The following is a 22,394-nucleotide window of genomic DNA, read 5'->3' as shown; positions in this document are numbered from 1 at the left end:
CTGGAACTTGAAGAGGTAGAGCCCTATCCTACCACACACAAAGAAAATTCAAGCTCCAATGCACTCTCCCTGTCTCTCTCTCTCAAAATGCCAACAGCAACTGTCTCTCCCTCTGTCTGCAAAACCAGAGCTGGGAGCCCCCCTCCCCCCTGCTCTTTGCTTCTTTGTAACAAATTTGGAGCTCCACACTTGAAAGGAAGACCTGCCTATCAAGCTAAATTGGGCTTAGATTGGAGTTTCCAGGGCAACAGCAGGAGTTCAGGCAGAGTTCAGGCAGTCCCTGTCTCCGGTTGCCAAGGTAATTGATTGCAGGTGCCAGATTGTCTGGCTTGAGGAACAGCAATGAACAGCAATGAACAATGCTTGCAATGACCACCTGTTCCTTTAGAATGGGACCTCACAAACAGCTTGTTCACGAACAGCTGATTGGGCTGTTCGTGGCTTTTTTTAGTTCGTATTGCTGTTCGTGCCCATCTCTAGTCCATGCACAGGGCTAGGCTTTCTCTTGTATAATCTCATCTTGCATGCCTATCTTTATTATTACAGGAGTTGAGGATATCTTCTTCGTCCTTGAAAAAGTGGATAATAAGAAACAGGTGGAGTGAGCTGGCTTCTCTGTTGGGCTTTTTGGGGGTTGCACCCCTGGGATACAGTATCCGACCTGTAAGGGAAAAGCACAAAGAGGACATTAGCACTGTTATGTTTACAGAATCTGGTGCACTTATTTGATTATCTCCACATGCTGGCGTTTGTTACTTTAAGACCTTACTCCTATGTCTCTGTAAGAGAAAGAGAAAAAAAAATTCATTATCATAAGAGAAAAAAATAAAAATTTGTAATCATTGTACTGTGTTCAGGAAAGAATGGCCATATATATGTGTGTGTGTGTGTTTATGAATTTATATTTGTAGTTGTGATATTCTTGATATTGGATATATTTTGTTACCTTTGGAACAGTTGGAAGAATTTTTGATATATAAATAGATTGTTATGACTGTTATTTATGTATAGGATTTTTATGGTGTTTGTATGAGATTGTATATGATATATGTGATTTTATACATTTTGGCTCATTATATTTTCCTCCTATGTTGTGAGGTTTCCCATTTGGTTGTTGATATCCAGGACTGGCAATTGGAGATCTCTGTGCTACATATGTCCCCCTGAGGAATAACAACTGTCTATCCCAGGTGGCCCACCCATATTAGTTGCTAAAGAGGGAACATATCAGTGATATATTCAGTTAGCATGAATTCTGCTTTCCCGTCTTACTGTGTAGTAAGTGCCGTTAGCCAAGTCTTCACGGGTCTATTTCACCAGTTCTGTTCCCATACTTCAGAGGTTTTTTTCATGAGCATCTACACCAGATTTGCTACCATGAGTAGTCACTCCAGCCACGATATGGCTTTTCCCTGACTTTCCTGTGAGCGTTTATACCATGGCTATAGAAAAAAAATCTGCTTTGCAGTAGGCTGTTTCCCAGTGCTTTATTCAGTTTTTGGTCTTCCACCCTCTTCCCCCCTTCTCCTGCCCTCTGCCAACCCACTGCATTGTGATTGCCTATTCTTATCTAGCCAGGCACTCCATCTCTCCTCCTTTTCATTCTTCTCTCTCTCTTCTTTCCTCTCTCTTTTCGTTTAAAATTAAGTCCAATGCTGGATCAATGAATCGCTGGTTTGAAGGCAGGCAGGGGGGAGTTCCCTTTTTATTCTTTTTGCTTTGGTACTGGTAGGAATATTGTATAGAGGGCTAAATATCTGGGTATCAGAAATAAGTGAGTTTTAGATTCTCTTTTTATCCCATGGTGGAGAAACAGATATTTGGGGACAACAGAGAAGGAAGCTTTGCCAGTGATTCATTGCTGCTTAATGAGAGGTGCAAACAGCCACATACAAGCCAATTCCATACTTGACAGAATGCAATTTAAATGAGGTTTTCAACATGCAGCACTAAGAAGGCTGGAGGGGAAGGAGCTGATAGTGGCCTGAAATAAGAACTGGATGGGCAGGCTTCCCCCTTTCCTCTGATTGGATGGTCAGAATCCCACCTTCAGAATGGGAGGGTTGCTGACAGGATTTGGCAGTTCAGTTAGGATATGGGATTTGAAGAGGTTTTGTGTATATCAGTTTCCCTAATGTAACAACCTTGTTGTTGGCAGGTGGCAACCTAGGAGAGGACCTTCTTGGTCACTGCACCCAAACTCTGGAACTCTCTCCCCTGGAAGATTCACCTTTCTCCTTCTATTGGCTGTTTTCTGCCAATGGGTGAAGACTTAAAAAAAATTAAATAATTTTATTCATGTAAAAAAGTACACAAATATAGTCACAATTAGAACCCCAGAGAGTGCAAAAGAACATACTAGTTCAGACATAAGAACAGGCAAAGAGAGAACCAAAGTCTATAGTCTTTTCTCTGTGCTAGGATCCCTCTGTGTTCCAAATAATCAAAGACAGGAGTCCAGATTTCCTCATAACTGCTCCGTTTCTCACTATGATGCAAGCTACAGAAAAAAGGATTGTGCACAATTTTATCCAAAACACAAATGTCCCAAAGTTTCTCATGATCTATTCAAGGAAGGTCCAGTTGGGTCTGACCAAAAGGCAGCAATTGTTAAACGACCCTCTGCTAATAATTTGGAAATAAGATTTGTCTTTTTTGGGAATTTGGATATCATTCCAGATAGCAAATATAAACATCTTTGTAGAGAAGGGGTAATTCATCTTAGTAGTTTGGAAAATTGCCTTAGAATCAGACAGCCAGAAAAGATAAATTTTGGGGTATTTCCACCATAAGTGAATTGGAGAGCCTTTTTGCCCTCAAAGCTTCCAGCATTTAGGGCTAAGACCTTGATTTATTTTATGTAGTCTGTTGGGACAGATATACCACTGTGTCCTAGTCAATTGGATAGTAGATTTTTTTGAGGGAGAACTCCAACTAGATTCCCAATCATCTATTCCCCCAGGCAGTTCTTTTTCCCACATGTCAACATATGTTGGTAATTTTGGGTATAGGACCACGAGAAGAATTTGATAAATTTTAGATAGAAGACCTTTCATTGCCCTTGAAGATTCAGTTAAAAGGGTCTCAGACTTAGTTAATGTAACAGTCTGAACCATTTTGGTAGCATAGGAGAGCATAATTGCTCTCATTTGGAAATATTGGAAACACGCTGCCTGGCCTTGTAGCTTTGAATCTACTTCTTGTTTCGTAAGGATTTTTGTAAGGTGAAGACTTTTTTTTGTTCTGTCTGGCGTTCCATCAGTGATCTGTCCTTCCTGCCAAATACTTTTGTTGTCTTTATATGTGTATTTTAGCTTGGTTTAAATTGTTTCAATGATGTCTTTTGGTTTTGTTTTAATGTTTTTGATATTGTTTTTATTATGTATATGTTTAATCTGTTAGCCACCTTGTTGACTATGAAGGTCATAGAGAAGTGGAGCATAAATTTTGTAAATAAATAAAAATATAATAAATAATATACACACTTTTGATCATGTTGTGTCCTCAACATCAAGCATTTATTTACTTTATTTGAAAAAAATAGAATATTTATATAGTGATATATGTATATATGGACTATCAGAAACATAACTCTACAGGTATAACTTTCAGAATCAGAGCATTCGAATATGAATTGAGGCACCTGGTTCAACTCAATCATAAACTTCACTGGGTGAATTTGAGCCAGTAATAGTGTCCAAAGTTGTTATGAGAAGAAAATGAGAGGGGACTGGCGCTTGCATCATCACTGTAAGCTTCTTGAATTAAGAGCAAGATTTTAAAAAATGGATTTTTTTTGTATCTTCTCAAACACAATACTTTTCAACAGGAATACTTCATACAAGGATTCAGCAAATCAATCAGATTCCACTGTAAAAGTGGCCAGGTGGGAAATTAATCAATTCTGCTCTTAAGTAATTTTTTGCAAATCTTAAGAGCTTTTTGCATTCAGAATGGATTCCATTCACACTTCAAACATGAGACATCAAACCTAATAATGTAGATAGTCTTTTTTTGTGCATTGTGCAACTCCCCTCTGGGCCACACTAGGTTTCTCCTTGTCTTCCCAAGGCACAGAGGGAGTTTCAATATGACCACATCTTCTGGGTGCCAGAGGCCTTGGAATAGAATTGCCATCAGCGTACTGGGTTTGGGGATTGCCCACTATCGGTGGCCAAGCTCGAACGCCCGACTTACCGGGCGTGTAGTTTGCGGCTGCGGGGGAAAGTGGAGGGTCGGCGCGGCCGCTGCTCTGCCGGCCGGCCCAGCATGCCCCGGGCCGGCCGGCAGCCAATCGTTTCAAATGGCGGGCGGCCAATTCCGGGGCCGCCCGGCTCGCTGCGGGGGGCAGGGCCTCTGCCGGACCTGGGAAGAGCAGTCTTCCCTCAGGTCTGGCAGGCTGGCATAAATTCCGGCCACTGACCCCGCCCCCGGCATTCGGCTCGGCAGCGACACGAGGAGCAGCTTGGCAGCGACACGAGGAGCAGCAAGCGGAGGGAAAGGTTTAGCTGAGCCTTTCCCCTCATGTTCCCGCTCGCAGCCCAGCTCCCCGGCTCAGACAAGGCAGCCGGGTGGGAGCGAGAAGCCAGCAAGGAAGACCAGCTCCCCGGCCCGTGCTTGCACGTGTCGGGTGGGAGCGCTGCGTTCGGGGACGAGGCCTAAGCTGAGCCCTCTTCCCCGCTGCAGCGAAGACGAGCCAGGGCCGAGCTCCGAGCCACAGCGGACGACGACCGCGGAAGCCCCCCCCCACTCTTGCACGGGCACAGCACACACACACACAGGCAGCTGCCAGGCATGGCCCCAGCAAAAGAGTCCAGGCGGGCCAAGGCTGCAGCCAGGGAGCCCTCAGGCTCCTCCACACGGGCCAGGCGGAGGCCTGCGGCAGGGGTCGCCACGGGGCTGGGGGTGGGGCAGCATTCAAAGGGAGGGCCACCAGAGGCATGTACGGCCAGGCAACCTCGGCGTGCCGGGGCAAAGGGGCACCCCTCGGTGGGAGGCAAGGGGAAGATTGCCAAGGCACAGCCTGCGCCACGCGCTGGGGGAAGGAGCGGGGAGAAGGCCAAAAAAGGGGCCCAGACCACATCTGTCGGGGGAAGGGCCAAGCGGCAACAGCCAGCCTGTAGCCGGGACCCTTCCCCAAGCTCCCTGCAAAGTATTGCCAGGGCACTGGAGGAGCTAAGTGCCCCGGTGGACCACCTGGGGAACTTTGGGCCCTGGGGGAGGTTCGCCTCCCTCGGAGCCTGTTGAGGTCCCCAGGCTGTCCCGCGCCCAGAAGAAGGGATCCAGAGCATCCAGAGGACACCGGGAGCCGCAGTCCTCAGATTCCAGCAGCTCCAGTGGGGAGAGGCGACCTTCCTCCAAGCGCAGGAGAACCTCACACAAGAAAGCACGGCGGCGCAGGAGGCGGGAGGACACAAGCAGTGATGGATCCTCGGGTGAGTCTTCCTCTTCAGAGGATGGGGCCCATTGGGAAGAATACTGGGGGGAGGGGGCCTCCGCCCCAGGCATCCCCGGGTGGGCCCGGCGGTGCAGGGCTGCGCAGTCCAAACGTAAGGACCCCGGGGGGGTGTGGGACTCGGACCCCGGGGAGGCCCCTCCCCCCCAGCTGGCACCTCTCCAACCACTTAAGCAACATCCTTAGGGCAAGGGCGCTGGCGGGGGAGGGGGCAGCAATGGACTACGATGAGGCCTTCCGCAAGAGGGCTTCCCACAGCCCCCAGGCGCGCTGGGACCTCATCAGCCAAAAGTTGTGGCTCCTCCTGGTGGGTCCTCACATGCGGGGTAAGGGCAACGCCGCCCGGGCGGGGCGCTGGCCTGGCAGGAGAGAAAAACCACGGGGTCTGTGCTGGGAATACAACCAGGGCAGGTGCCAGATGCTCAAGTGCCGTTATGAGCACATCTGTGACACTTGCGGGGGCTCCCATCCGCGCCAGTCATGCCCCCGGGGCCCCCAGGCCCCCGCGCCCTTTCGGGGGGGCGGTCCACCAGTGGCGGGACGCACAAGGATGGGGGGACCAGCTCTAACTCTGCCTCAACCGCCAACGGTGGGAAATAGTCCCGCCTGCCATGAGCTCACCCTCGCCCACTCCCCTGTGCAGGTTGCCGCCCTCCGCACCCTGCTGGCTCTATACCCCAACAGGCTCGCGGCAGCCTTCCTGCTGGAAGGCTTCACTAAGGGTTTCCGGATCCCCTTCATCGGGCCGCGGGTGCCCACCACCTCGGGCAACCTGAAGTCATCAAGGGAGATGCCGGAGGTGGTGGCGAGCAAGATAGCCAAGGAGGTGGCCCTGGGCCGGGTGGCGGGCCCCTTTCCCTCTCCTCCCATTCCCAATTTGAGGGTCTCTCCCTTGGGCCTGGTACCCAAGAAGGCCCTGGGCGAATTAAGGTTAATCCACCATCTCTCGTACCCCCGCGGGTCGTCCGTTAATGACAACATCCCCCGGGAGTGTGCTCCGTGAAGTACGCGTCCTTTGACCAGGCAGTCCGCCTTGAGCGGTCCTGCGGTCCTGGGGCCCTTATGGCCAAATGCGACGTGGAGTCCGCTTTCAGGCTACTACCGGTCCACCCGCTTGATTTCTGCCTCTTGGGGTTCAAATTTAACGGGGAATGGTAAGTGGATCGGGCCATGCCCATGGGGTGTTCCATGGCATGCGCCGCCTTCGAAACATTCAGTACCTTCCTGGAATGGGTGGCCAAGGGCCGCATGGGGTCCCCGCACATCAGCCATTACCTCGATGATTTCCTGGTGATGGCGCCCCCTGGGGATAGCACCTGTGAATCCCGGCTCCAGGCCTTTCGGTCCCTCGCGGCCGAGCTGGGGGTCCCCCTCGCTCAGGATAAAACAGAAGGCCCCACCACCCGGCTCACCTACCTCGGCATAGAGCTGGACTCTGTGGCCGGGGTATCGCGCCTCCCCCGCGACAAGCTGGGGCGACTGCGAGACATCATTTCGCTGGCCCTTGCCCGGGAGAAGTGCACGCTCCGTGAACTTCAGGCCATCATCGGGCACCTAAATTTCGCTTGCAGGGTGGTCGCGCCAGCTCTCGCCTTCTGCGCTCGCCTCTCCAGGGCCTGCAGGGGGGCCTCCGCGCCCCACCACCACATTTGCTTAACGGCAGGCATCAAGGAGGATCTTCGGGTGTGGCTAGAATTCTTGTCCCAGTACAACGGGGTTTCACTTTGGCAGACCCCCTTATCCCCGGGGCCCGGGCTGCAGGTTCACTCGGACGCGGCCGGCAGCCTGGGTTTTGGGGTCTACTTCAATGGCAGGTGGTGCGCCCAGCAGTGGCCCCCCTCTTGGGCAGGCTCAGGGATCTTGAGGGATCTCACTTTCCATGAGTTCTTTCCCATCCTGGTGGCGGTGACCGTTTGGGGTGAGCAGTTCAGGGACAAGCGCGTCCTCTTTTGGTGCGACAATCAGGCTACGGTGCAGGTTATCAACAAGCAGTCTTCTCGCTCTGAGCGGGTCATGCGTCTCGTTCGCCGTTTTGTGTTATGCTGTCTTGCGTTTAACATATCCTTTTTTGCTCGCCATGTAGCAGGGTTGGATAACGGCATCGCGGATGCACTATCTCGCTTCCAGATGGAGAGGTTTTTCACCCAAGCCCCCGAAGCCAGTCACACGCCCGACCCATTCCCGGCAGCCCTGTGGACGATTGGCGAAGCTCCATGATGGAGGGGATCCTTCATTCTGTGGCACCATCTACCCGGCGGGCCTACAGCAAGGCGGTGACGCGCTTCTTGGCCTTCGCGGCAGGCCTCGGCACCGGTGATCCATGGCCGGCTTCACGCACAGCGGTGCTGCAGTACCTAGCACACATGCGGGGCCTGGGTCTCGTGCCCAGGACCATGCGGGCGGCCCTTGCTGGCATTTCCTTCTTCAGCAGGGCGGAAGGGCTTCCGGACCCTTGCGACTGCTTCGAGGCCCGCCGGGCTATAGAGGGGTGGGGGCGGCTTCCCCCTCGCCCGCCAGACCGGCGGAGACCCATCACCCTGGCCATCCTGGGGGCAATTCTCGAGGCGATCCCTAGCTTATGCTGGTCTGCCTTCGAGGCACAGCTCTTCCGGACTGCCTTCGGGCTGGCCTTCTTCGGGGCCTTCCGGGTGAGCGAGTTGGTGGCCGGTTCCCACTGGGACTCCTCGGGGAGGGCCATCGCACTCGGCGATGTGTCCGTTTCCAGGCACATGGTGTCCATCGCCGTGCGAAGGTCAAAGACAGATCAGAGGGGCCGGGGGGCTACCGTGCGCCTTCGGGCCTTACCCGGCCGGGCTCTATGCCCTGTCGCGGCGGTGCGGGCCTACCTGGCTATTCGCCCCAACAGCCCCGGCCCCTTCCTGGCCCACTGCGACAGTTCCCCCCTCACCCGTTACCAGTTCATCTCCATCCTGCTAGCCGGGCTCCAGGCCGCCAGCCTCCCCCCAGGTGATTTCGCCTCTCACTCCTTCCGGATCGGGGCCGCCACAGCGGCAGCGGGCCTGGGCCTTCCCGGCTCGGTCATACAGCGCCTCGGCCGCTGGCGATCCAGGGCCTTCCTCGCCTACGTCCGCCCTTCACGGGTCCTTACTTTCTGACCTTGTCTTGTACTCCTCCCGTCTGCAGGTCATCGAAGGAAGGTGTGGATATGTGGCCACAGCATCGTCCACTGGGCCGGGAGGTACGCGGCGGCGTCTGGTTGGGGAGTGCACCTGGGACTGGACGACTTCATCGAGATCCGCTGGATTGGGTCCCGTGGCATGCTGTGGGACGTGCTGGTCCCCACTTTGTCTCACCAGGCCCGCCGCCTGGGGCCACCTGACGCGCTGATCATCCAGCTGGGCGAGAATGACCTGGGATGGCGTGAAGGCCCGGAGCTGCAGCGGGCAATGTGCAGGGACCTGGGCTACTTGCGGGGGCTGTTCCCCGGTACTTTCTTCATCTGGTCGGACTTGCTACAGAGACGGGTTTGGCGCCATGCCCGGCACCCAGACAAGGTTGATGGGATGCGGCAGAGGGTGGCCCGGGCCATGGTGCGCTACATCACGGAAGCACAGGGCCTGCCGGTCAGACACCTGGACATTTCCTTCTGGCAGGAGGCGCTTTTCCGCCCAGATGGGGTTCATCTCTCTTCCTGGGGGCACGACATATGGCTGCAAGACCTAAGGGATGGCTTGTTGGAGTGGTTGAACTTGTAGGAGCGTTGGCGGGAGCCCCCTGGGGGGCTCTGGTGGCGGGGGTCATGGGATCAGATCTCTTTGCGGGGATCAGGGCTCGCCCTGGTCCCCAGGAAGGGGATCCCCTTACGGGATCTTGGGAGTGAGGACGGAGGTGCATGCCCAGCTCGGGGGCTGTCAGGGCGGACTCACTCCCAGGTGGCAGGGGGGATCATACAGGGGTGTACACCCAGATGATCTCCCCGCTGAATGCCACTCCGGAGGCTCCCCCTCAGCACGGGTCTGAGGGGGGAGGGGTCATCGGCTGGCAGGCGGGTCAGCCGATGCTTTTGTGGGATCCGATCCTCATGACTGCCAATGCTCCTGTTTGCTGTTTATGTTGCTGTTCATGTCAATAAAATTTGGCCAGTTTCCTCCACGGGCCGTGTCCGGGGTATTTCTTCCGCGCCGCTACCCTCCTTGAAACCCTTAGCAATAGGCCGCAAGCGCGAACGCCCGACTTACCGGGCGTGTAGTTTGCGGCTGCGGGGGAAAGTGGAGGGTCGGCGCGGCCGCTGCTCTGCCGGCCGGCCCAGCATGCCCCGGGCCGGCCGGCAGCCAATCGTTTCAAATGGTGGGTGGCCAATCCCGGGGCCGCCCAGCTCGCTGCGGGGGGCGGGGCCTCTGCCGGACCTGGGAAGAGCAGTCTTCCCTCAGGTCCGGCAGGCTGGCATAAATTCCGGCCACTGACCCCGCCCCCGGCATTTGGCTCGGCAGCGACATCCCACCCACCACGCCCTGTTTGTTATGGTTTGCTACTGTTCATTTATTGAAATGTTTGGCGGGGGTCATGGGATTGGATCTCTTTGCGGGGATCAGGGCTCGCCCTGGTCCCCGGGAAGGGGATCCCCTTATGGGATCTTGGGAGTGAGGACGGAGGTGCATGCCCAGCTCGGGGGCTGTCAGGGCGGACTCACTCCCAGGTGGCAGGGGGGGATCATACAGGGGTGTACACCCAGATGATCTCCCCGCTGAATGCCACTCTGGAGGCTCCCCCTCAGCACGGGTCTGAGGGGGGAGGGGTCATTGGCTGGCAGGCGGGTCAGCCGATGCTTTTGTGGGATCCAATCCTCATGACTGCCAATGCTCCTGTTTGCTGTTTATGTTGCTGTTCATGTCAATAAAATTTGGCCAGTTTCCTCCACGGGCCGTGTCCGGGGTATTTCTTCCTGTCAGAACTGTGGCTAGATAAAATCCTTACTCCAGTCTTCCTTCTGCAATTAGACAAAAGTTCATTGTTTCCAAAAAGCATTTAATGAAGAAAAAGATTATTATAGTCCACTGGCCTGAATGCAATATCCAGGTTGGTACATATGCATTGTTACCAATGCCAGGCAAAGCAAGAGATACATATTAAATATCATAGCTGACCCATCCTCCCCCCACAGTTCTCAAAATATTCCCTTTGAAGCTGCAAAAGCGAAAGCTTCCCCAAGGCCGGTTCTTGGTGGAACGTCGGTAGCCAAAACAATGCTGGTCTGTGAGATAGCTGCCTGGGAACCTCTGCACCTGGGGAAGAAAGCACTGAACACTGAAAGGATTAAATATGGAGTCGGTTAAGCATAGGTATACAAAAGAGCATTCTGATCCTGACATTCTGCCCCCCCTAAGAACCCCCCCCCCCCCGGTTTACGTGGATAGCGAGAGTGGAACGCTTTCAGCAACCTAGGGGCATGGACATGTATAGCACTGACCCACTCATCAAACCCCGAATCAAAGTCCTTCCATCTAATTAGGTAAAACAGTTGGTTCCGTTTAATTTTTGAGTCCAGTATTTGTTGTACTTCGTAGTGGGTCTGATCATCGATTAACGTTGGAATAGGGGGACCTTTGACGTGCCACTGGTTATCTGTTGGAGCCTTTTTGAGGAGGCTGACATGGAAGGTATCATGCACGTAGCGTAGGTTCTTTGGCAAATCTAAAGCAACAGTCACTTTGTTGATTACTTTACGCACTGGGAAAGGCCCCAAAAACTTTAAAGCTAGTTTCCTGCTGGTTTGAGATAGTTTTAGGTTTTTTGTAGACAGATAGACAAGATCGCCAGGTTGTAAATTCCATTCCGCCGCACGGTGGCAGTCTGCGTATTTTTTGTAATCCTGTTTAGCTTTGTCGAGGTGTTTTTTGATTTGAGTCCATTGTTGAGCTGCTTCCCCCCACCACTCGGTGACGTCCTGAGAAGCTGTAGTTGGAGGGGGGAGCGCTTCAAACGGGAACGGCTTGAAGTGGAAGCCATAAACTACTTTGAAAGGAGTTTCTCCTGTAGACGCGTGTACACTGTTATTGTAGGAGAATTCTGCTAGTGGGAGCAAATCAACCCAATTGTCTTGTTGGAAGTTGATGTAGCATCTTAGAAATTGTTCTAATATCTGGTTAGTTTTTTCGGATTGTCCATCTGTTTCTGGGTGATGGCTTGAACTGAGCCCTTGTTCAATTCCCAGTAGTTGCAAAAGCTCCCGCCAGAAGTTGGCAACGAATTGCCCGCCGTGATCCGAAATCACCTTGGATGGAAAAGAATGTATTTTCACAATGTTTTTCATAAAAATATCAGCTAGTTTTCTAGCGGAGGGGATGGTGGTGCATGGTATAAAGTGTGCTTGCTTGGAAAACAAATCGACCACGACCAAAATACAATTATGTTCCTTAGAGGGGGGTAAGTCAGTAATAAAGTCCATAGAAATAATCTCCCATGGTCGACTTGGCGTTTCTAAGGGTTGTAAAAGCCCCGGAGGTTTGCCCTTTCGGGATTTGGCGCTGAGACAGATGGGGCAAGAGGCTACGTATTGGGAAATGTCTTTGCGCATGCCTGGCCACCAAAATTGGCGTTGCACCAAGTGGAGCGTTTTTAAGTAACCGTAGTGTCCCGCTGTGGGGGCATTGTGACATCGTTGTAAAACATCCTTTCTGAGACATTTAGGCACATAAAAACGGTCTCCCCAAAGCCATTCCCCTGTGGCGGATTGTTGCAGTTTGTCTTTGGGCGCCTCCCCCCCCCTCCTTTTCCACCGGCTTTCAGCTTTTCTCTCCACCCCTGATCGGGTGACGGGGAGGGTTTAGCGCGGCTGCGCGTAGTCATCACGCCCCCTAATTGCGTAGGCGAAAACAGTGTCGACTGTCTCCTCCCTTTTACTTTTATGTTGGGGCATGCGTGATAGAGCGTCGGCGAGAAAGTTGGTTTTGCCTGGTAGGAAGTTCAAGGTAAAATTGAATTTCGAGAAGAATTCCGCCCACCGCAATTGCTTGGCGTTTAATCTGCGAGGGCTGCGCAGGGCCTCTAAATTTTTGTGATCCGTCCAGACTTCGAACGGATGCCGGGCTCCTTCTAGCCAATGTCTCCAATGTGTGAGCGCCGCTTTAACAGCGAAGGCTTCCTTCTCCCACACATTCCAATTTCTCTCTGCCTCAGAAAACTTTCTAGAAAGGAAGGCGCAAGGTTTGAGATTTCCGTCCTCTCCTCGCTGCAATAACACACCCCCAATTGCCATATCGCTGGCATCGACCTGTACTATGAAGGGGCAGTTTTCATCGGGGTGTTGTAGGACGGGTTCTGAGACAAATTGCTCTTTTAGCCGATTGAATGCTGTCTCGCATTCGGGTGTCCATGAGAGCTTTGCACTAGGTTTTTTTGCTTGCTCCCCCTTGTCTTTCGTTTTTAACAATTCAGTCAAGGGGAGCGTGGTCTGAGCGAAATTAGCAATGAATTCTCTATAGAAATTGGCAAACCCTAGAAACGACTGCAATTCTTTCCTAGTGGAGGGGATTTGCCAATTTAATACAGCTTGTATTTTTTCTGGGTCCATTTTCAAGCCCTCTGACGATATACAATAGCCCAGATAGGTGAGTTTTGTTTTGTGGAACTCACATTTTGAAAGTTTAATAGGCAGTTTGTTATTCATGAGTGTAGTTAGGACCTTTTGTACAAGTTTCACATGTTCCTCCTCCGTTTGTGAGTAAATCAACACATCATCAAGATACACCACTACCCCCTGGTACAGAAATTCATGTAGGACTTCATTGATCATGGACATGAAAACCGACGGGGAGCCAGTCAAGCCGAAAGGCATCACTAAATATTCATATTGTCCGAGTGGGGTATTAAACGCGGTTTTCCATTCATCCCCTTCTCGGATACGGACATGGAAGTAAGCATCTTTTAAATCCAATTTAGTAAAGATCTTATCTTGGGCCATGACGTTGAGTAGATCTTTGATGAGTGGAATGGGGTAGGCGTTGCTAGCGGACACAGCGTTTAGTCCCCGAAAATCAGTACACAGTCTCAAGCCCCCATCCTTCTTTTTCACGAACAAAACTGGGGCTGCATGGGGACTATTAGCTGGGCGGATGAACCCCCTTTGCAAATTGAGATCAATGAACTTCCGAAGTTCGTCTCTTTCGTTGGGGCTCATAGGGTATAACCGACCCTTTGGTAGTGAAGCCCCTGGTAAAATTTCCACAGCACAGTCTGTCCTCCTATGCGGAGGGAGTGTATTGGCCTCTTCTTCTGTGAAGGCTTGAGTGAATGCCCTATATTGTTTAGGTATTTGATTAATTTCCTCTTTGGTGAGTAGAGCGGAATCAGACATAGTGGGATTTCTTCCCCAGTTTTGATCCCAACGATGATTTTTGCAAGATTCATGGGTGAAGGTAATACTCCCTTCTGCCCAATGTGGGGGTTGTGATCACACAACCATCGGCTTCCCAGTATCAGGGGATATTTAGCTGTGGCACTAATGACAAAAGATCTGGTTTCCCAATGTGATCCCATGCCGGTTATGATCGGAGCAGTCTCTGTGGTAACCGGATTCATGTTAGTGCCATCCATTTGTTCAAAAATGACAGGTATATCCATATCTTTTACTGGGAGTACTAGTCCATTAACTAAGGCAGGTGCAATAATGTCTCTAGAGCAGCCCGAATCAATAAGGGCTTGCACACGGATGTGCATCTTCTTGTCAGCATTTACTAACGTTACAGGAATGAACAGTATGGACCCCGGGGGTCGGTTTAACACCGGACCAGACTTACGTGTGATCTGCCATTTGGGTCCTTTTACGACAGATCCATTTCGTTTCCCAACTCCGGGCTCTCGGGATTTCCTTCCCCGATCAGGGCTGTTTGATCGTCTTCGGTGATCTCCTCCAACTCCAGTCCTCTCTCTGGGAAACTTTTTCTTGGCGCTCCCCTACTCCTCAGGGCAGCTCTGGGTACCGGAGAAGGGCGTGGCAGCGCTGGGCTGGTTAGGGGAGCTGGGCGTCGTAATTGGAGCGGAGGTCTTTGCACAGGCCGATATGGGCATTGTGCTGCGAAATGGCCACCCTGGCCGCACTGTAAGCACAATCCCTGTTGCCATCTAGCATCTCGCGCTCCCTGGGTGGCATACCCAGTTCCCCTGCTCCCTCTCAGAGACAAAGGTGTGGAGGAGCGTCTTTGGCTCGGGGGGTGCTGATGTTGTTCCGCAAGGCGAACTTCCAGGAGTCGATTTTCAACTTCGCAAGTCAACTGTATCCATCCTAACAGTGTAGGTGGATTGTCTTGCATGAGCGCTCGGTCAAGTAATTTTGGATTCAATCCTTGTTTATACAAGATGATCTTAGTGGACTCCTCGCACCTCGGACATTTGGCAGCGAGCTGTCGGAATTGTGTGGCATAGTCTCTAGCCGACATGCTGCCTTGCCTAATTGCTTGCAACTCCGTTCTAGCCCAAGTTTCCTCCAAGGGATCTTCATATTGCGCCTGAATAGCATCCACTAACCCTTGGAGAGTTTCTAACTCGGGAGCCCCCACATTATATAGTCCCACGTACCAGTCCGCAGCTTTACCTTGGAGACGCGATCCCAGATGCTCTATCTGGCTGGCTTCGCTTCCAAACAGGTGTCCCCAACGATTAAAAAATTGCACCACTTGTACCAGGAAAAATCCCAATTTGGAAGGGTCTCCATCAAAAGTAGTGTCCAGTTTGACCCATCCCATGGGTAAATCCTGTCTGGGGGTTTGGTCTGGCATGGGATAAACGTCCATCGGCCCCAGTTGCAGCGGTGGCTGGCGCGGGTGGGAATACGGTTGAGGTTGGGGGACCGGTTGCCTTGGCGTTGGCTGCGGGTGCAGAGGTTGTAGGGGCGGAGGGGCCACTGGCCCCGTTAGCGGTATCGACCCCGAAGACGGCAGGGGTCCCCTCGGTGTCGGCTGGCGCGGCGTCGGTCGGGTTGGCACTGGTCGGGTGGGGCGAGGTCCCCTTGGCGAAGTCTGCGTTCCTTGAACCACCCGCGGTGTAATTTGTTGACTTGCTTGGGTTGTCGGTGGGTAAATTATAGGGGAAATCGGCCCGCGTGGTTGGGCCAGCAAAGTTCTGGGAACCACCATCGGTGTGGTGGGCTGACTCGCTTGGGTGGTTGGTGGAGGAATTATAGGGGAAGCCGGTCTGCGTGGCGGTTCTTCCTCCTCCTCCTCCGTTTCCTCGCTGCTGCTGGTATCCGTGGTTGCAGGCTGGTCTGGGTACCGGTCCCCCGGACACGGTTCACCACCTTCTCCCGTCAGGAGGGATCCCCCTCCAGTGGCCCCAATCACCTCACCCGTTTCCGACGGTTGCTGCGGCCATATCTGGTCTTGCAAGTTAGCCAGACTCTGGCTAATGCCAGACAGGCCCGTTGGCGGGGCCCTATCTCTGTCTCCCGCCACTAAAACTGAAAGCAGATGTACAGCATTGGCTAGACTCTCTTCCATATTCTGTAGTCTGTTCTCCAACCTCTGCACTCTGTCTGTGGACTGCTGCAGATCCCCCGTATCCCCAGTAGTTGGAGGGGTTGTCGGGTGGTCCGTGCTCAGCGTCTGTTGCCACGGCAGGGGTGCTTCCACCCCTTGTTCCTCCTGCGACCGCGCAGCAAGTACACCTTTGGTTAATCCAGTGATTGCTGAAATCCCAGAATCAATGGCAATGGTTCTGCTCTGGAGCTGTGCCCATTGATGCTCTCCGACATCTGGTTCCCCCACTCTCGGGGTGACTTCGGCATAGTCCCAGCTCAGAGCACTTCGCTGGGAAGTATCTCCTTCCATTCGCTCGGCCGTCCGGTTCCAGAACAGCCATGGACGGCCCTCAGCTTGCTCCGGTATAGATCCCAGGCTACGCCGGCTATCCAACTGTATTTGGGTAAACATCGCGCTGATCCTCTGCTCCCTCGTCTCTCTGGGCCAGGCGCCCCACTGCGTCAGGGTCGGCACGCTGAACAATGGAACGGCTGATGCGCTGGGCCTCGTTCTCTCTGTACTGGGAGCGAGGGTAAAAATGGTTGTAACCGTGGATCCTTGTCTCCTTGGCACAACTTGAGAAGATTCCAAGCCTCGAGGACCGGGAGAGACATACGGATCGAACAAAGGGTCCCGGGGTGGGACAGCTTTGGAGTCCGTTTGATCCAGTTGAGGCATTGGAAAGATGATTGGTAACAAAATGTCAGAACTGTGGCTAGATAAAATCCTTACTCCAGTCTGCCTTCTGCAATTAGACAAAAGTCCATTGTTTCCAAAAAGCATTTAATGAAGAAAAAGATTATTATAGTCCACTGGCCTGAATGCAATATCCAGGTTGGTACATATGTATTGTTACCAATGCCAGGCAAAGCAAGAGATACATATTAAATATCATAGCTGACCCATCCTCCCCCCACAGTTCTCAAAATATTCCCTTTGAAGCTGCAAAAGCGAAAGCTTCCCCAAGGCCGGTTCTTGGTGGAACGTCGGTAGCCAAAACAATGCTGGTCTGTGAGATAGCTGCCTGGGAACCTCTGCACCTGGGGAAGAAAGCACTGAACACTGAAAGGATTAAATATGGAGTCGGTTAAGCATAGGTATACAAAAGAGCATTCTGATCCTGACATTTCCGCGCCGCTACCCTCCTCGAAACCCTTAGCAATAGGCTGCAAACAGCAAGCCTCGTTTGGAAGCCTTATATAACTTTCTTGAGCTACACTATGCCTCCATCTTGTTCTTCCTAGATCTCTGATATGGTGGAATGGTGGTGATACTGTTCCAGAAACATGTTTCAGTAATTTCCATAATTGCTGCATAACTCATGATTTTAATTATTTTTTACAATGAAATCCTCATCTTCAGCAATAACTCAAACTTTTTTTTGCCCAACATAGAAATCAAAGCTACTCTGCCAGTTATCTTGTCATGCACATCCCAAATGGAAGCAGCAGGAATGGGGAATGATATGGAATGTATGCATCTTTAGAACAATTAATTTAGGATACCTATGTGGGATGCAACAACATCCCCTCATCGCGCCCACAGACATTCTGCTATCACTTTTGGCTTTTTGAAGATAAATGCAAATGACAGTTCTACTTTCCAAAATTTGCCACCTTCCAGTTTCCATTGAATTCTATGGTGGGGGGGGGAGCACCCAGAGTAATTATACTCTGATCTGCCACTAGGATTGTGGCATTTTACCAGCTTCCTCATAAAAACATGACATCTCTAGCAATGAGAATGGACTGCGAAGGGACAGGAAAGACCGGGAAAGTGTTAGGTGCAGCTAAGAGGTGGAGTATTGCTTATCTTCTCACCACCCAAGCCCACACATTAATTATGATTTTAGTTATTCAGTTTCTTCAGTTCACAGGCCACTTTTCAAATTTGCAGTTACCAAACTGGCATATAATAAATATTAAAATGATGAAAATCAATGTAACCATATCAGCATGCGAACAGTAACTATAAAAGAGGTATAACTGAGAGCAAACAGTATAAAACAAACACAATTAAATGTCAGGAAAACACTGAGAACTTATCCACAGGAGAAAGCCAAAGTACTAATAGTGGTGTGGAAACTTCTGACAACTTGGGATCCATCCTAATTCATTTTCTCAAAAAATAAAGAGTTGGTCTGAAGTGTTCATGGCACAGGAAAATACAGTAGCAAACTGCTGCTACAGTGCATTAAGAGTGTGTTGTCCAACAGTATGTGAAGTAGCATTGTCTCATGATAGAAAATGTTAGCAATAACTTCATGGTGTTAGAGAATATGAGCATTGTGTCAGAGGTAGGGTATAACATGAAATGTAGTATGGTTACCTCATGCTCTCTTTTCAAGAACCTTCTATAATAGAGTTGTTTTGTTTGGCTCTAAAGGTCTAGTGGAAATATTCCAACAAGGAGACAGAAATGTGGAGGAAAAATAGTCTCATATCACATTCTGAATAGTTGCAGCACCTCTGCTGAGGGGAAAAAAATTAAAAGAGAAATAGTTAAACTTCAGCGTGCTCCTACAAGAGTGATTGCCTTTTATATTTTATTTAGAAAACTTAACCAGGAATTTTTATTACTCCCCCCAAATGTTTTAAAGGGAAAGTAAATCTTGAATGCTGCCCTGGGTCTATGCTACTAAAGTTTGCAGATGGGAAGACAATGCTTTCTAAGCCTTCTGGGGGTTAAACACATGAATCCACTTTATAATGAATCAGGCCAATGATCTCTCAGGATCAGTATTAGCTACTCTAACTATGTTGCTCTCCAGAGTCTCATCACCTACTGCATAATACCTTCAACTGGTGATACAGGGGACTGCACTTGGGACCTTCTGCACACAAAGCAATACTCTTCCACTAAGCCATGACCCCTCCCCTGAGGGATGGGACACAGGTGATCAAATAGCTTGGCAAAAGCTATGGATTAGATGTTCTATAGTACATGATGATTAATGTATACGTTAATATATTAGAAACAGCAACATCACTGGAAAAGGTCCAGAATAAGAAGACCATGGGAGTAACAGATAACCATTGTTCACTGTGTCATTTATATTAAGATTATCTTTCATTTTTTTTTAAAAAGGCCCCAAAGGAATAGGACTCAAGCATGTTTGTAGGATTGTCATACTCCTGATGGGAACTGGAGATCTCCCAGAATTGCAGCTGATCTCCAGACGATGGAGGTTGGTTCCTCTGGAGAAAATGGTTGCTTTGGAGATTTGACTCTATGGCATTATATCCCGCTGATCTCCATTCCCTTGTTGATATCTAAGTGTCAAAAGCCAGTGTGCAGAGGCTTTAGATCAGAACGATCAGTATGACAGGTAGACACATCAGGTGACATAGAGTCAGATGGTTAACTTAAGAGTCAGGAGACCATGAAGTGAATGACTCAGCTAAACTCATGCATGTATCTGATTGGGTGTCTACATGTATATATAGCTACTATGTACAGTATGGTAGGGGCTTCTTGCAAGTCCAGGTGTAGGTGAAGCACTTTGTCTCTCTGGACTGTAAACTTGTATATATTGCTCTTTATCCACCTATAAATAAATTGTATTATACACCTTTACTAAACTAATAAGGTGTGGACTCTTTGTGGATCCTCCTAAAGCTGGTGCAGTCATGCTGAATACACACTGTTCAACATCCCTAACGCCACCTTCCCCAGGCTCCACACACAAAATCTCCAGGAATTTTCCCACCCAAGTAGGCAACTGTCATGGCCCAGTCTGAGAGCCAGGACTCCTCAGGAGAAGAGGAGCCCTGTGTAGCCAGCCCTAGCCCTGATTCAGCAGAAGACAGCAATCAGGAGCAACAGCTGCTGGCTGATCAGAGCTTACAGCCAGCAGCTGAGGCACCAGCACCCTCTAGCTCCAATACTACAGAGGAAGCTCAGCCAGGGACTTCTACAGGTGCAGCGCAGCCAAGAGCCTCCCCCCCCCAGGTTCACCCACGCCCAAGGAACGCCACAGGCAGCGCCAGAGACTGGAACTGCAGGAGAGACGGCGCAGTGCTCGCCTCTTGAGCCAATGCCAGCTGCTGGAGAGTGACGATGAGTAGTGGCAGGATAGAGCCCCAGCAGCTGGCTGAAAACCACGTCTGGCTATAAGAGCCAGTCTGGGGGAACTGCTGGGTGTGGAAGCAACGTGTCTACTGCCTGCAACCACTCTGTGTTCTGTGAACCTTGCCTGTGCCTGCTTTTGGACCTGACACTATCAGTGACTGACCTTGGACTGTGCCTGACCTCACTCTTGGACTCTGGACTCACTCCCGGCTTTATCTCGTGCTCTGACCACTGGTTTGACTTGGCTTTTACTCTTGGAACTCCCCTTTGACTTTGGCCTTAAGGTTTGGACTTGAACCACCCTGCTTGGGCTGGCCCAGCCCGTGACAGCAACCCTATGGAACTTGGTTATAGAAAATTACTATTCAGGCCAAGCAGCAAGGCTGAATGGCATTTTTAATTTCAAACACAAATGTATCAGTGCATATTATCCAAGATCATTGAATAGCTCATGCTCATGCTAACAATGTCACTAAATCTTATATGCAAGAAACTCAGCAGTCAGTAAACTAGTTTAAAATCTTTTTAACTATCATAGAGCCATACCAAGTAATTCAGAGAAGAGTATCTAGCAAAGAATTCTTGGCATCCTCCTAGAAGATAGTTCACAAGATTCAAGTACTTCCTTATTTGGAGGGTAATAATCACTTTCTGCTGTACCTGCGAATACTTTTGGATCCCAAGGATCTTTATTTGACCTCTAGGTATTCTACTATTGTACAACCTACCGAAAGGTTTGGCTGTCGTGTGAGATGGTCCCACAAATTAGCACAGTGTTTAAAAGAACTTTTGAACTCAGGAAACTTATTGAATCACTGCCAATCATCAGGGAGCTCACCAATGCTGTTAAACCCAGTAGATGTGTATGAAAATTTTATACAGAATCTGTATCCTTTTCTATTCCATCTTCCTTCCAAGGACAGTGTTAAACCTTTTAATCTTTCTAAACCTTTGTTTAATCAAAGGTGTGCGGCAGCTAAGACAGCATTGCATAGGGCATACCATCAATACGAGACTACTGAGGAGGAAGCAAAAAAGACACCCTTTCTCAACTGTTGCTACAGAAAAAGGAATACAAACTTTTGATAAAGCTGAGGAAGAGAGTACACTAGGGAATGGTTGGGTGAACTCATAAATGCAGCCAAAGGTAAAAATACATCTCTCTTCTGGAAGTTGGTGTCCGGTAGAGTATCAGGAGTCAAGTCCCGCATAACTGTATGCATTCCCGTGGACAGATGGGTCACCTACTTTAGTAAAATGTATGATGACCATAATGTCTACCCTTCTCTGGGACTATCATTAGATGATGCTCCAAAGTGGTCCCCTGTAAAAACTGGAGAGATTGAATTTCTCATTAGCAGATTAAAGATCACCAAAGCTCCAGGCATTGATGGCATCCCACCAGAACTTCTGAAAGAGGATAAAGTCTGGTGGCCCTCCTTTCTAGCGCCCCTTTTTACATATATTGATAATACAGGCCATATGCCCAAGTCTTGGGGTATAGCCATAGTGGTTCCACTATATAAGAAGGGTATGAAGGAGGATCCCTCCAATTACAGACCAATCAGCCTGTTAAAAATTATAAGCAAGCTTTATGCAGGTCATCTGTTAGAAAAATTCCAGGATTGGTTAGAACAAGAAAATATACTGGCTGATGAACAGGTGGGCTTTAGGTCAGGCAGGTCCACGCTTGACCATTGTCTGACTTTACAGCATCTTATTGAAAAATACTCGGCCAGGGGAACAATCTCATTATACACTGCTTTTGTTGACCTTAAGTCTGAGTTCGATTTAATATCTAGACCTCAGCTTTGAAATAAGCTCCTATGTGCCAATATAGACAAAAGACTTCTGTTCTTATTGTGGGCCTTGCATGAACATACGTTCCTAAGTGTTAGATGTAATAGACTTAGTCACCTCACTGACTCCATTAGAACTCTAAGAGGTGTTAGGCAGGGTTGCCTGCTAGCCCCAGTCTTATTTAGTTTCTACATCAATAATATGGTTAGCTGGCTCAATGCTCCAGATCTTCACCCCCCTAGCCTTGCAAACCGGCATGTACCTGTGTTACTGTATGCTGATGATGCAGTGCTCTTATCCAGAACCCCATTTGGCTTAAGGAGAGCCCTTGGGAAATTGGCTGTTTTGCGAAACTGAGCTCCTGGATATTAATTATCAGAAGACCAAAATCATAGCATTCAGGAGTAGATCGAAACAAAGATATTGGGCTATCAATGGCCATCAGATTGAATAAGTAGATAGCTTTAAATACTTGGTTGTGATTGTACAGGCAAATGGCTCAAGGGTTAAGCACAGCCAGTATGTTGCTGAACAAGGGGAAAGATCAGCAAGTGCCATATTAAAAAAATTTCATACCCAGGGCAGCTATTTTGTTC

The sequence above is a fragment of the Eublepharis macularius genome, chromosome 5, assembly GCF_028583425.1.
Source record: "Eublepharis macularius isolate TG4126 chromosome 5, MPM_Emac_v1.0, whole genome shotgun sequence".
NCBI lineage: Eukaryota > Metazoa > Chordata > Lepidosauria > Squamata > Eublepharidae > Eublepharis > Eublepharis macularius.
This window is presented reverse-complemented; position numbering follows the sequence as displayed.